The 15429-nt window shown below is 41.4% G+C and overlaps 1 protein-coding gene across 18 annotated transcripts in view; it reads left to right on the forward strand.

The window, feature by feature from the left end:
- Positions 1-15429, forward strand: part of LOC145543551 (uncharacterized) — a 570959-nt gene that overhangs the window by 316684 nt on the left and 238846 nt on the right. Inside the window, exon 4 of one of the 18 annotated variants that reach the window (XR_014080828.1) lies at positions 9526-9595. The exons of the other annotated variants lie outside the window; for them this stretch is intronic. The gene's annotated coding sequence lies outside the window, so the exon portion shown is untranslated. The remainder of the gene's footprint in view (positions 1-9525; positions 9596-15429) is intronic. 18 annotated transcript variants of the gene reach the window in all.

Below are 15429 nucleotides of genomic sequence, written 5' to 3' on the forward strand. Positions count from 1 at the left end.
CATCTAAGAGCTTGCCACCTGAAGTTACCAGTGTGGAAGAAGACAGGAAGGGACACGTGCAGTAAAAGGACTATTAATGCAGCGTATAGAAATACACCCCAGCAGATATCCCCCCACCCTTCTACCCAGTAACAGCAATGGTTAGTCTGTACCAGGCCCTTCTCTAAAGGCTTTCCATGTATTAATTTTCTGTATCCTCACAGAAACCTAACAATAGCATATTCTTCCCATTTTAAAGATGAGGAACTTGCCTACATAACAAGGCACATCTAGCAAGTTGTAGGTCCAGGTAGATGAACTCAAGAAATTTGATAGGGCCCACATTTTATTTTTCAAAACCAAATTATATCTGGTGTCCACCTCACTGGGGCAGATGGAGCATTCAGTGTCAGTCATCACAGAGGGCTCTCCCTTTTCTGGGGGTACTCTAAGAGTCTGGGGGGGAGGGCCATACATGGTCCTGAAAATATGGGGACAGGGCAGTTTTCAGTCTCCCACGATGACATTTGGGAAGAAAGGTGCTCTGACAAGCTAGCTCCAGCACACCCCTGCCTTAGGGTTCACTCCCCAAAACCTTCATCAGCTCTCCCCAGTGCAAGATCCCAGTACCTTCTCAGTGAGCGAGAGAGAGCTCACTAGCTCTCTCAGCCATTAGCGGAACACACACACACACACACACACACACACACACACGCACGCACACACGCACCTTCCTTCCAATTCTACTAAATCATTTTTCTCATTAAAGATAGAGGCATCCTTTCTGCCTGTCCTTCCTTCAAGCCCACTCCCTCACAGAACATCCGTAGCCTGACCTTTGGAAACAAAGGCCTGTTAACTCTTAGGAGAGACAAGAACGTAACACCATTTAGTGTTGACATTCCTACCAGGTAAGTAAGTAGAGTTAACTTCTCATTCAGTTTAAATCATTTCCCAAATATTCTTGGATGTAAAGAGAAGTTAACCTTTGTTCTTGCAATGCTCCTGTGCAGCAAGTCTCTTTAAATACAGAAACCACATTTGGGCTAAATTTCAAATTAAGGATTTCCTTGCAGTTCTCATACTTAAAATGATGCAAACTGATTATTAAGCTAGTGTAGGGAAGCGGTGGGGAGGGGGGAAGACTGCCAGGAAGCCCTCAGCCACAGAGGTGAGTGCCTGACCCTGTGATGTTGCCTTGTCTATATAATTTGCTGCGTGTTGCATCATACAGAATATGCCAACCTTTTTCCGCCTGCTCAAAAAAAGGTGATGCTAATTAGATCAGGCAAATAGCTGCTGTTGTTGATTCATTTGAAAATGATTATTCCAAGGCAATGTGTTATTACCCAGCAAGCCACAGCTTTGCCTATTAATGCTCTGAGGTGGCTGCCAGACTTCAAAGTCAGAGGTGGAATTTGAGGCTAGCAATGCCTGCTGGGTCACTATCAAGCCTTCATCTGAGGACAAGTAGCAATCTATTGACATTTAAGAATTTAATCCCTTCTGGTTAGTATGAATACCACTATCAATTCAGTGCTGATAAATATCAGTTGGGACTCTTCCCATGTGCAAAACATAATACAGTAGATTACACAAAACAAATATGAAGTCAAGGTTCACTGTTAAGGTTCTTACATTCTAGTGAAAGAGCTAAGATGCTGAGTCAAGTAATAACACAGAATCTTGCAAGTGGTATAATTAAGCGAAATAAGTAAAAATGCATTTGATAAACTGGCAAGTTTTCCACATGCTATTTATTTATTTAGTATATTAGAAATATAAAGTGCTGTGGGAACACTAAGGATGTAAAGATTCATTTTGCAGAGGGTAGACTTAAAGGAATCAAGATGAGGAAAAACTTCAGGAAGCAAATAGCATCTGAGCTGCCTTTAGAAGAAGTCAAGTTTTGAAAGTCAATGAAACATTGCTGTTTGGTCGCTTAGTCGGGTCAGACTCTTTTTTCAACCCCGTTGACTATAGCCCACCATCCATGGGTATTCTCCAGGCAAGAATACTGGAGTGGGGTACCATTTCCTCCTCCAGGGGATCTTCCTCACCCAGGCATCAAGCCTGCATCTCCTGCAGGCAGATTCTTCACCGCTGAGCCACCAGAGAAACCCCGAGTGAAGCATTAGCAAGAGCCCAAACCAAGAGCAGGGAAATTGTGTTAGGTGGTCCAGTTTGGAACTAGGAGGAAAAAAAAAAGTAATCTGTTTACCTCTAAGTGTAATCAGATCACAGAAGGTTTTCAGTCTGCACACAAGGAGTTTGGATCTTCTTTGGAAAGATAAAAACATCTTTTCCAAAGATTTTTAGAAAATAAATGTTGATGCAGAAAATAAATGTTTCTCAGAAAAGACTATATGTTTTTAAAAAAATGCATATAAAAATAGCTACAAGTTAAACTTGCTATTATTGAAGTTAACCTAAAAAAAAAAAAGTGTGAAAATAATTTTTACTTGTTTTTGAGGGTTGTGCTTCCTGAGGCACAGATTCTAGATAAAATTTGGACCATTATAATCCAATAATGCTGAAACAGATTTCATTGCTATCAAATAAAGAACATGTTTTCCCCTTTTGTCTTCTGTGTAAATTCCCCTTCCTCCTTGTGAAACTGTTAATATGCTGAAGTTGACCATTTAGCCCACCTCCAAACCCTTAAAATGTAGTTAATTACAAGATAGGCCAATTTAAACTTTACTACATTCTTGATACCAGAATATATGGTAGGTTGTTTCTGTTAATCAGGAGAAGGAAGGTGATGTCAATATGTGAGGGAAGAGCGAGGCTGCTCTGGTCTGGACACTGCTCCTCCCTCAGCAGCGCCTCCCACTGCCTGGAGGACAGAGTCCTTCCCCTCTCTCTCAAATTGCAGAATGCGGAGATTGCATAGGATTACGTCCCCTCTACCTTCCGCCTCAAATAGCCTATGAAACCAAAGAAGAAAAACTGTACACCATAGTGCAACTTAAAAGCATGTACTGAGAATGTAGAAATGATTGGTTATGTAGAGTCTTCCTTACAAAGTTCACTTTTCATGATCATGTGTTGGAGCAATATTGGTCCACTTAGGCAAAGCAAAAGACAGACAAGGAGGCAGAGACACCAATTACCTGGAGTAAGCAATGATTTTATTTTCAAACTAACATAATTACATACTCTTCTCACCAAAGCTCAACCTACAAATGGCATTTAAGAAGTCAGAAATGAAATGCGTCCCATATACATAATTTTCCTTTTTTGCAGCCTCCCAGTTGTGTCCTATCAAATAACGTAATTTTTTCCTTATAGTTAGATTATTTCCTTCAGAGTGGCACAATCTGCAACCTGAAATACTAGAAAAGTATAGAGAAAAGACTTTGAGTTCAAAAGGCTATAAATTTTTTTGGTATCTTTTAAAATTGATTGCTATCTTTATAAATTCGAAGTTTATAAGATTCTCTGTAAAGAATCTTATCTGGATGGCAGGTACTTGCATGCTGCTATTTATTTCATTTACCTTTCTGTGTATTTATCTTTTATCTTTCTACGTATTTGAGCATAAGTATGAGAAGGCAATGGCACCCCACTCCGGTACTCTTGCCTGGAGAATCCCATGGACTGAGGAGCCTGGTAGGCTGCAGTCCATGGGGTCACTACAAGTCGGACACAACTGAGTGATTTCACTTTCACGCATTGGAGAAGGAAATGGCAACCCACTCCAGTGTTCTTGCCTGGAGAATCCCAGGGATGGGGCAGCCTGGTGGGCTGCCGTCTATGGGGTCGCACAGAGTCGGACACGACTGAAGCAACTTAGCAGCAGCATGAGAAATTTCATAATTAAAAAACTTTCATTGTCCAGGAATTAATTGATTGTCTGAACATTTCAGGAGACAAAGTCAACTTCCCCCATAATAGAAGTTCATATTACAAGAAACACCTCAGTATTGATAGAGGAGGGTGCACAGCTCAAAGAGAAGTATCTATGTCAGGCAGGACCTCAAAGTAAATATAATGAAATAATATGAAAAAGTATTCATGTTACCTTTCTCTGTAGCCTCTCTGAACTCCTGATCTTCTCTCCAGTCAGCTGATGATATCCTTCTACCCAAGAGGAGAATAAATTGGTATAGAAGGAATGTAAGGAAAAAGAAAAAAATGATTGACCTTCAATATAGGATTTTTGTAGGAAGACAACAACTATGCAAGCCAGGTTATTACCTTAAGAGGTGTAACCCCCTTTATTTCTATCGTTAATGTAACCAAAACCAGGATTAGAGATTGAAGGTTACTGAGTCCTCCTATCAGTTCAGTTCAGTCACTCAGTCGTGTCCAGCTCTTTGTGACCCCATGAACTGTAGCATACCAGTCTTCCCTGTCCATCACCAACTCCTGGAGCTTGCTCAAACTCATGTCCATTGAGTCAATGATGCCATCCAACCATCTGGTCCTCAGTTGTCCCCTTCTCCTCCTGCCTCCAATCTTTCCCAGCATCAGGGTCTTTTCTAATGAGTCAGTTCTTTGCATCAGGTGGCCAAAGTATTGGAGCTTCAGCTTCAGCATCAATCCTTCCAATGAATATTCAGGGTTTATTTCCTTTAGGATTGACTGGTCTGATCTCCTTGCAGTTAAAGGAACTCGAAAGAGTCCTATCCAATACCATAGTTCAAAAGCATCAATTCTTCAGCACTCAGCTTTCTTTATGGTCCAACTGTCTCAGTCCTTCTATAGTCCAAAGAAAATATGCTTTCTGCTGTCACAGCCAGGTGTGAGACTTGCTTTCTGTGCTTTGGAAAGAGGAGGATATGACAAAGGAGAAATAAAAGAAACTCACTGCTTCTGGCATGGGGGTAGTTAAGCAAAAGAAGAAGGGAAGAGGCAGAAGGTAAAGATGATAAGAGATATGGGGGGAGGGGTTACTCCATAGGCAGAAAGTCTCCTGCCCCCACACCTACAGGCTTCCCCAGCCCTGTTTGGGGTGCCCACACTGGGGAGAAGTGGTGCCCTAACATAGTTGTTTAGCTAGAAAGGGCCTGGGTTCAACTCCCACAGGGAATCCTGATTCCTTAGGGCACAGAAGGTATCCAGATATTACCTGTGCCTTGTGAAGGACACAGGTGTTTCCTGAAGGAGTGGCTAGTGAGCTGTCCAAAAGGACCCCTTCATCAGGATCTATAGTCCTTGGCTGAGGACACTGGGCCTGGGAGGAGGGTAGCCAGATAAAATACAGAATGTCCAGTTAAATTTGAATTTCAGGTAAGCAACAGATAATATTATGTGTAATTTTGGGACATACACTAAAAACTTCATTGTTTGTCTGTAATTCAGATTTAATGGGGTATCCTGTAATTTTTTATTGATATCTATTTTTGTTCTCATTTTTAAAAATTAAAAATTTTAGATTGACGTATAGTTGATTTACAGTGTTGTATTAGTTTCAGGCGTGCAGCAAAGTTAGGGTATCCCTATATTTTCATTTGCTAAACCTGGCAATCCCTACGGGGTCTGACCAAGAGCTGCTGCCAGGCTCAGGGAGTTCTGAAGCAAGCTAGACCCAGGAGAGGCAGAGTTGCTAGACAGGGGCACCCCCAGGCCTGTATCATAGAGCATCACCAGGAGTACAACCACGCCGTAGGCTACATCAGCAAGGGACATAAGTGGAAATGACAACAAAATGAGAATGGACATGCAGAAGTGGATGTTGCCACAACTGAGCCAGTGGGTGGAGTAAGGACTCCATGTGCATGAGCTCTCACAAAGCCCTGAGGTCACATGTGATCCATCAATAAGCCACATTAGGAAGAGTCACAGAGGCAGTGAGGCACCTAAAAGATAAAGCAATTTACTTGCAAGTTGATTGTATCAGACACATCTTGAAACAGGACTGAGTTGAAAAACAGATTTTTCCCTGGTAATTCTGAGATGGGATTCATAAATCAATTGTGGAGACAAATCTTCAAAGTGCATTTTCTATGCAATTTTGAGTTGCAATACGGTGAACTGCGATTCCCTACCTCACACCAATATGTAAGAACTTTTCAACAACAGAAAAAGAAAATGATAGATTATTAGGAGAAATTGTGACTGTTCCCCTACCTATGTGATCACACCCTCGCCTCTCTCTCCCCTAATCCCCGAGGCCCTAGAGTTCTTTGACCCATAGTTCTGACCTACAGAAGAAACCCTACGGATCTTAGAGGTTGGGGATCTTCTCCAGCCATCCAATCTAAACCTCTGCAAACTGGTGTAATGTGGTTTCAGAACCCGCCCACATTGCCATGGGATCTGAATACAGACCAGAAAAGTCCCTTTCAGTCCTGTGGACACTTGGAGGTCCCCCATCATGCCACATGCTGCCTCCTGCCAGTGCACTGAGAAAGCAGCTCACCACCCCCACTCTTTGGAGAGGGTCCAAGTCTCCTCCCCTTCCTCCCAAATAATGAGAGCATAATTAGCATAAACTGGAACAGATTAACTGGAGCTAGGGAAAGGGCTAGATGTACATTCTTTAGAAACAGCCACAGACATTTGGAATATTTTTAACTTTTCTGAAAGTTTTAAGTTCTCCCCCAAGTAATAGAAACTCATTTAAAGGGCCTGGAGGCCTATTTGTCAAGCTTCTACTTGATGCATGAATCCCCTGCACAACTCTGGGTCAACTGGTCAGTCAGGCCCTACTTAAACCTTCCAGTAACAGGGTCTCGTTACCCTGAAAGGGAGCTGCCACTCCCATCCCTATAATGGCCGTAAAGAGGATACAAAGCAGGAAACGAGGTCCAATAAGCTTAAGAAGCCTTGACTATTACAGTTCCTATTTTCCTAGCATTCTGTTTGGCCCAATTCATTTTTCAAGACTCAGATATGTGTTGATCTTTATAATCAAAGAAAAATGCATGGAGGACAAGATATGTCTCTATTGAAGACAGAGAATCAATGGGTTAGAAGGCCTCAGTGACAGGTGGATGCTTTTTACTGCAGAGTTTGTAGAACTCAGATCTCATTTAAAACATAAATGAAATTCTCTCTAGCTTTCTATCCCACATTCTGTGGAAGTTCAAGGTCCTTTCTTTGATTTCTGGAAATTCCCAGGGGCTTATGTCCTCATGGCCACATTTGACTCCTCTTGATTTTACTCATTTCTTGCCTTTTGGGCTCTTCTCTTCCCTCTGCTCATCTTCCTATTCCCCCAGACTCAGGAAACTCGACCCCTTTGTGTGACTTTCTTATTGAGCTCAAATGAGTCCCTTATGAAGCTTTGGAGAAATGAGTCATGCTAACAACTTAAAACTGAATATTAGACATTCTTAAAAAAAAAAAAAACCTGTAGACCTGATGCCTGCTATGACCATCTTTCTGAATAGGCTCCAGCCTCCCACGGTGGGTCCAGCATCTGGCTCTTCCTCCCCTTCTTTTCTCCTCTCCTCCTGGCCCTTGTCCACCCACAGACTTCTCTTCATTTCTGAAATAGAAACATTTATCTATCTATGTTTGTCTTCCTCCTATCCCTGCCCTTAAAACTTATCAAATTGTTTGCTAAGTGACAAGTTTGCTTCCTAAGAGGAACTCAGGCACCAAGTGTAAATTACATAAAATATATTTTTACCTACTAAGCCTCCGTGGACAATATTGGCCCCAATTCCTAAGGGACTAATTTTCAATCTTGCATCTCATCAGTGATGCAGTGTATAGAAGACTAGGGAACCTAACCTTGAATTATGGTGACATAAAAACAGGGCCAAAACCTTCTTTTGCAGGGTAGAGCTACAAGGAGAACTTGGCTGTGATCCCCATGGATCCCCCTGGTGCCCCCTCCCTACTGCAGCAGAATCATGCTCCTTCTGCACATGCAGCGTGGACCTCAGAATGGGGAAAGTAGTCATCTTCTCTGCAGATGCACTTGCTGGTGGCAGGAGGAACAGTAGATTAACAAGTGTCTGATGTTTAAATTCCGAAAAGTCACACACATGCGTCCTGCACAGCAGAGGAGTCAGCTGTGACCAGAGCTCTTTTGGATAGCAGGACCCCAATAGCCCTACTCAGGACTTGGCATAAAATTGTACCTGGCTAGGTTGGCAAAGCAAAAGCACAGAGAATCAAAACAAAAAGTGTCTCTAAGTAAAAGCAGGGCTGAAATTTTCAGCCTCTTATTTGTGGCTTGTACTCAGGTGTTTGTGTTCTTCCAGGGAAACAATAGGCTCATTAGAGCACAAGTGAAGAAGTTACTTAATAGGTTCGTAAGTCACCCCGCTCTTACAAGACAACAGCCATGCAGGGGTGCAGATGAGTGAGAATCACTGATGAAGCTTTAAATTGATACACTCACTGAAGCGTAAGCTATCAATACTGACCTTGTTTGCTGCTTCCCAAGCAGCCAAGTGGAGTTCTCTGGAACCTTTGGGTAGTGAGCCATGCATTTAAGCAGATTTCAAAGAACTGCATTTAACTTAACCAAATAGCTCTTTCAATTGTTTCTGGGTTTCAAGAATTAAATGCATATTAGAATAGTGGTTTTAAGCAATTTTAGTCATCTAGAGTTTTTAAAAATCTAATTCTGGCAGAGGAATCTGAGTCTTCTAAATGTTTCTTTCTGGAATGAAAACAGTTGAAAGCTTGAGATTGCAGCTGGACCTAACCCAAACACTCTGATCATAGTAGCTGACCTTAATCTATAGCTTGCTGATTACTAAACCCTATGATATGTCCTTTAATATGCAATATTTTATTTAATCCTCACCATGACCTTGGGAAGACATTAAAACTTAAAGTGATAAAAATAATTACCCAAGATCTCTGCACTAATTAAGAATTAAGATTCAAACCCAGGGCCTAAACTCTTAGCCACTACCCTATATTGGCTCTGGCTTCCCAGGCGGGACAGTGGTAAAGAACTTGCCTGCCAATGCAGGAGACATAAGAGATGTGGGTTTGATCCCTGGATTAGGAAGATCCCTTGGAGGAGGAAATGGCAACCCACTCCAGTATTCTTGCCTGGAAAATTCCATGGTTGGCTACAGTTCAGGGGGGTCACAAAGAGTTGGACATGACTGAGCACACGCACATACACACACAACTATATTGGCTCCAGTGTGGTTTCATAAATACATAAGCCTGTGACTTTTTCATAATTGAAAATATATTACAAGAAATAAAAGTCCACCATGAGTATTTATTTCTCTTATTGCCTGTCATGTAAATGGCATTACATTTGCCCACATGCTCAGTTTTATCTAAATTCTCAAATCCAAAACCCAACCTCTTAAATGCTCCCCAGCCCCTGTCTTCTCCAGCACTGGTATATGTTGGCTCCCCTTCTCTCCTTCCTGTCCAGTTTCCACACTGTGGCCAGAGTTCTTGTTCCAAAACACAAAGTTGGTCATGTCCCTTCACTACTTAATACCATGCATAGCTTTCTATTGTCTACTCTCCATCAGGTCCAGACACCTTAGCATACCACACAAAGCCTGTCATGGTCCAACTCCAACCTCCTTTTTATATTTATTTCTTGCCTCTCATTCTTATACGTACAATTCAGTGATCATATTATGCTTTACTTCTCAATCTCAGGTTCAGAAAACTTAGACAGCTTACCTATCAGCATTATCTAGAAGACCTGCTCACAGGCGAGCAGAATTTGGTAAGTTTTCTGGGAGCAGCAGAAAAAATAGTTTAGGGAGTGGAAGACTTACTGATTATCTATTGTGCATTTTCTTGTTTTCCAAATGAAATATGAAATTCTAAAGTCAGAAAGTGCCCTACCAAAATCACATAGGCACTTAGGCTGTTCATACTAAGCCTCTCACCAGACCAAGAATTTCTATTCTATGATTCATACATTTAGTAAGTGGAAGTATCCATCTGCCTTTTATTTTAAGCTTCAAAATTTCCAATTTAATTGCATTGCAAGCTTGTACTTTGAAGGGATAAAGTAATTGCCACATTTAGAAGACTTTCATATATTTTTAAAAAAATCACAGGGACTTATTAACCCTGCAGTTTCCTGACCTGTTATTCATTCTTTGATTCATTAAATATCCACTAACACTATCATATACCATATATTCCACATACCAGACTCTCTGGAGACAAAGACAAGAAAATATTTTCTTTCTGGTAGTTCACTACCAGACAAAAATGTGCATAAGTTTCTTTTTTCATTCTATATAAGAGCCTTGAAGGAGAGATGTACAATGCTCTGTGGAAGAACAAAGAAGTAAATGACTCAAGGAAAGTTTGCCGAGAAAGATGCAGACATCCGTACTGGGCTAAAGAATGAGGTGTGTTGACCCAGGAGAGACAGTGAGAGGAATGAGCTCAGTAGACACATTGCCCACTGCTCCGAGGAAGGAATCTTTCTCTTTTCCAAAGCGTCATGAGATTTCGAAAATAATTAACATACTGTTGGCAGTGGGCAAGGAACTCTTCAAAACAATTTAGGTGTAAAAATTCGCATAATGCTCAAAACAGTCCCATTGTAAAGATGAGGAAACAGTGACATGAGAGAAAGTAACTTGCCTAAGGTCACACAAGTGGCAAGTTATGGAGCTAAGATTGGATCCCCACAGCCTGGTTCCTGTGTGAATTCAACCACTCCACTGCTCTGCCTCTGATATATTTCAGGACACAGTGTTAAAACATTGCTCTGGTGGTCAAAGAAATTACATTCTCATCTCAGCCAGTCTGAGGCTTAGCATATGTACCTTGAGTTAGATTGGTGAACCTCTTAACCCTTCTCAGCAGTAACGAAAGTAAATCAATATTCTTGGGTCTAGACCAGAGGTTAGCAAACTTTTTTGGTTAATGGGCCAGATAGTAAATAATTTAGGCTTTGTGGGCCATATGGTCTTTGTCACAGTTACTCATTTTGCCATTGTAGCAGAAAAGCATCTATAGACAATATGTAAACAAGTGAGTCTGACTGTGCTCCAATAAAACTTCATTTACAGGGACTGACATTTGAATTTCATATAATTATTGTGTCACAAAATATAATTCTTCTTTTGTTTCCAACCATTTAGAAACAAAAAACCCATTCTTAGCTTTATGTTTGTTCGGTCCCTAAGTTGTGTCCAACTCTTTGTGACCCCACAGACTTCAGCACGCCAAGCTCCTATGTCCTCCACTATCTCTCAGAGTTTGTTCAATTTCATGTCCATTGAGTCAATAATGCTATCTAACCATTTCTTCCTCTGTTGCGCCCTTCTCCTCCTGCATTCAGTCTTTCCCAGCATCAGGGTCTTTTCCAATGAGTCAGCTCTTTGCATCAGGTAATGAAAGTATTGGAGCTTCAGCTTCAGCATCAATCCTTCCAAGGCATATTCAGGGTTGATTTCCTTAAGGATTGACTGGTTTGATCTCCTTGCAGTCCCAGGGACTCTCAAGAGTCTTCTCCAGCACCACAGTTCAAAATATCAATTGTTCAGGGCTCAGCCTTCTTTATGATCCAACTCGCACATCTGTACATGACTACTGGAAAAATCAGCTTTGACTGTACAGGCCTTTGTTGGCAAAATGATGTCTCTGCTTTTTAGTATGCTGTCTAGTTTTGTCACAGCTTTCCTTCCAAGGAACAAGTGTCTTTTAATTTCATACAGATGGTAGTCTGATTTGGCCTGTGGCTGTAGTTTGCCATCTATTGATTTAGGGTCTAGGGCATAACTTCTCCCTTTTAGGAAACTCTCCAGGAATCAGTTCAGTGTTGAACATCCACTGGGTAGTCAATAAATGTTAACTAACACTCTAGGGTACCTCATAGGCATGTGGCAGAGGGAACACCATGACCTGGAAAGAGCATGATACTAGGGATTAGAAGACCAACCTGGAGTCCCAGATCATTACTTACTAACAGTAAACTTAAGATAGTCATTAATCTCCAACCAGGCCTTGGTTTCCTGCTCATTTATCATGGCCCACAGGCCATGGTATCCCTGTAATAGCTCTGTTTACTTGTATTGTACTTATAAGTATGGCACTTTGCGTATGTTAACTTAATATTTACCACAGTACTATGAGATATGTACTAAAAATGTTCCCATTTTGCAGATGAGGATTAGAGAGACTAAGTAATCTGCCCAAGGTCACACAGCTGATAAGTGGCAGGGACAGGAATTGACCCCATTATGTCTTCAGAATCTAGCTCTTGACCCCAGGCTATAATACTTTCTCTTTATAAATGAGGAAGATCCCTTCCACAACAAAAAAAGTACACCGCTATAAGCCCCTTCCTACCCTTGGAGTGGGGTGTGAGGGATATCAGCAATGAATTTGAGACACATAAGCTCAAATATAAGTATGGAAACAAATTTTTTCATTCCAACCTGGCATTTAGTGAACATTTGCTATAGATCCAGATCAAATATCTCACTCTGCCTTGTTTCATTTAATCCTATTGATAACAACAAGTTTATGAAGTACTAATATCAACCCCTCACACAGATGAGAAAATTGAGGCTTAGAGAGATGAAATACTTGTTCAGGGTCCCAGGATGGTAAGTAGCAGAGCAGAGATTTGAATACATGGCACCCGATCTCAGAGTTCAAAGGTAGCAATGACACTTTCAGCCATACTTGTATGTGTTACTATTAGTAGTGCATTCAGCCACGTGGTAGGTTAAATATGGCTTTGACAGCTGGCCTGAGAACCTAACCATCACTTAGAACTCAGTTTCCATGCGAAAATGAATTGTGAGTTTGAAACAACCCATTTACAAGCAGATTTGGGAAAACAGTTGGTGAATTGGGAGCTGCGTATGTGCCTTCGTCCATGGCTCAGCGGTAAAGAATCCGTCTACAATGCAGGAGACATGGGTTTGAACCCTGGGTCAGGAAGATCACCTGGAGGAGGAAATGGCAACCCACTCCAGTATTCTTGCCTGGAGAATCCCATGTACACAGGAGCCCGGTGGGCTGTAGTCTATGGGGTCGCAAAAGAGTTAGCAACTCAACACCAATCTGTCTTTATTGTATGTGAATGTTTGAAACGTTTGCCTTTGGCAATGAACTTGCCTCATTCTTCTTACTTCCGTAAAGTGTCTGCACTGCTTTGCCCACACTGGACAGCCAATGATCTCCTGAGTAACTCTTGATCACTAGAAGAGGAGCTATGCAGTGACAGCTCTCATCAGACACCCCAAATTTTGCCTCCAAACATACTGGAGGGGATTATTGTGTCCACAGAGACATGATGCCCCATTACTGGGTTACCCTGAATTGAAAGGCTATAGATGAAGGTCAGTATGAGTTCAGAAGAGAAGCATGGAGACTGAGAAGTGGCTCTGTAATCTCGGAAATGCAGCTCCATGACAAGCACCTCTGTGTGAACTGTGCAGATGCTGGGTGGCTTGCCAGGTACCAACAACAGTCCTTATTAAGCTTGTCTTGTTCATTTGCTTTTAAGGCATGTGTTGTATTTATTAGCAATGCTTATGAAGGAGTCTCCTTAATGCTGGATTAGCAATACCTTTCCCTGGGGTGTTTTCTGTGTGTAAAGCTGTAGAGAAGGGAGAGAATGAGTTCAAGGCTGAGATCTGGGACTGACTTGCAGTGTGACCTTGCTCAAGTCACTTCATCACCACCCTTCTATTTCCACCTCTGAAAAAAAAAAGAATAGCAAGCTAATACCCGCCCTCTAACTCCAAAGATAAATCAATGTCTGAAAAGTGCTTTGAGCTTTTCGATACAAAGGCGAGCGTTCCTTACCGTCATTAATTAGCATGTATTAATAGAAAGAGTAGTACAGAAAACCCAAAGGTGATCCAAAATAGTGATGAACAAACCTGTCATATTGTATTAGCAGCTGTCACAGAGCAAGCAGTGGAAATGAACAGCTTCTCTCCCTAATACTGCAGAGTTTTACTCCTGCAAACTGATTCCTATGAAATTCAATTTAGGGGAAAAATACCTTGTATGCCAAGTTATATTCACTTGGAAATTTCTTAGCAAGTAATATAGTTTTCTGAAAAGGGTGTGGGAGGGAAGGCTTACCTCTTTCCTAATTTAATGACTGCCAAGTGTACATGATCCTATAATAGAGAAAGGAACATCCGTTGACCACCATCACAACCAAGATTTAAATATAAGACACATTAATTTTTTTTAATGCAGTACCTATTTTCTCCTTCATCGGGCTATTTTGGCTGAAATAATTTGACAGCAAAGCAACCTTTGGTCTTGTCTGAGAGAGTTTGCTAGTTCTCTCCACGTACCTGTGTCTGTCCATGCAATAAACCTGACTGTAGGACTCTCATCACAAATGAACTGTCAGATCATTACTACAGTTGATGCAATATAATCTGTCTTGAAATTAGAATCAGTCTGGCTAAGCTAGGCATTCACTTGCCATAGAAGCTAATTCACTTCTTGAATATGCATTCATGGAGATATGCCTCGATTTGGAATCCAGAGGGAGTACACGTTAAGAGCAGATTTTCTGAATTAGCATGGCAAGAGGGAAGGGTCCTTCATTTAGACGGCTGCAGATGCCGCTCCCTCTTGTTCATTACAATTGCATTTCATCAGCTTTATGATGTCCACATGTCAATTGAGTGTGAGGATTTTTCACACAAAAGAGCCTCAGGGAAAACGACTCCACTAGCTAATCAGCTGATTATCATACCTCAAATGGGCTGCAGTACTTGCTACTCCCAACCTGTAATGGGCAAGAGCAGAATTGAAGATTAAGACTGCAAAGAAAGAGAGCTCTTCAGCCTGTCTAAGGAAATTAAAGAGGAATTTGTCAGCAAGGAGAAGAAAGAACTACAGGAGCAAAAGAGAAAGCCTATGAAATGGATGGGTTTTCAAAATAAAATGACTGATGTTTTCCTTTAAAAAAGAGTTAGTAGGAGAGGGTGAAAGGTTAATTAACTATATTATCTGCCCATATATGTCCAACTATATAAAGCTCTGTCCGCCCCTGCCCTGGATTTTAAAACCAAGATTCAAGAACCCAACCCAGTGTCAAGAAGAATGTCTCGGAGTAATTGAGTTAATTTCCAACAAGTCAACCATTCACAACTGCCCCTGGGCACCTCCTTATGGATTTCCTTGGATTGTTTGGAAGTTAGTTGATTAATATCAAGAAAATGATAGTAACAGAAGAAAAACATACCCACACAATCTCGTAAAGAATGCTAGCTTGGGAAACTATTTATGAAGGTTACTAATTGAGATTTTTATTACCAGAGATGTATTTTTATATTCTTTGAGGAAAAGAGTTTAACGGGTGGCCTTTTTTCTGTTTTTGTCTGAAATTTACCAAAGTTTTCTCCCAGCTCCCTGGGGTCTTCTTCAAGTCTATCTAAAATGCAGTTATAGCAGAGGCTGTCTTTTGCTTCACAGCGCGTCTGCCTTATGCTTTCATCAGAGGAGTCTAACTCACACAGATGCACTATTTAACAATGCCATCCCCTGCTTTCATCAGTAGGGGGAAGGTTGCAGAGCCGAGCCCTGCAGAATAAGGGGGGCAGGTCCCCT

The sequence above is a fragment of the Giraffa tippelskirchi genome, chromosome 3 (genome assembly GCF_054371585.1).
Source record: "Giraffa tippelskirchi isolate mGirTip1 chromosome 3, T2T-mGirTip1v1.2.pri, whole genome shotgun sequence".
In the NCBI taxonomy this organism is placed as follows: Eukaryota; Metazoa; Chordata; class Mammalia; order Artiodactyla; family Giraffidae; genus Giraffa; species Giraffa tippelskirchi.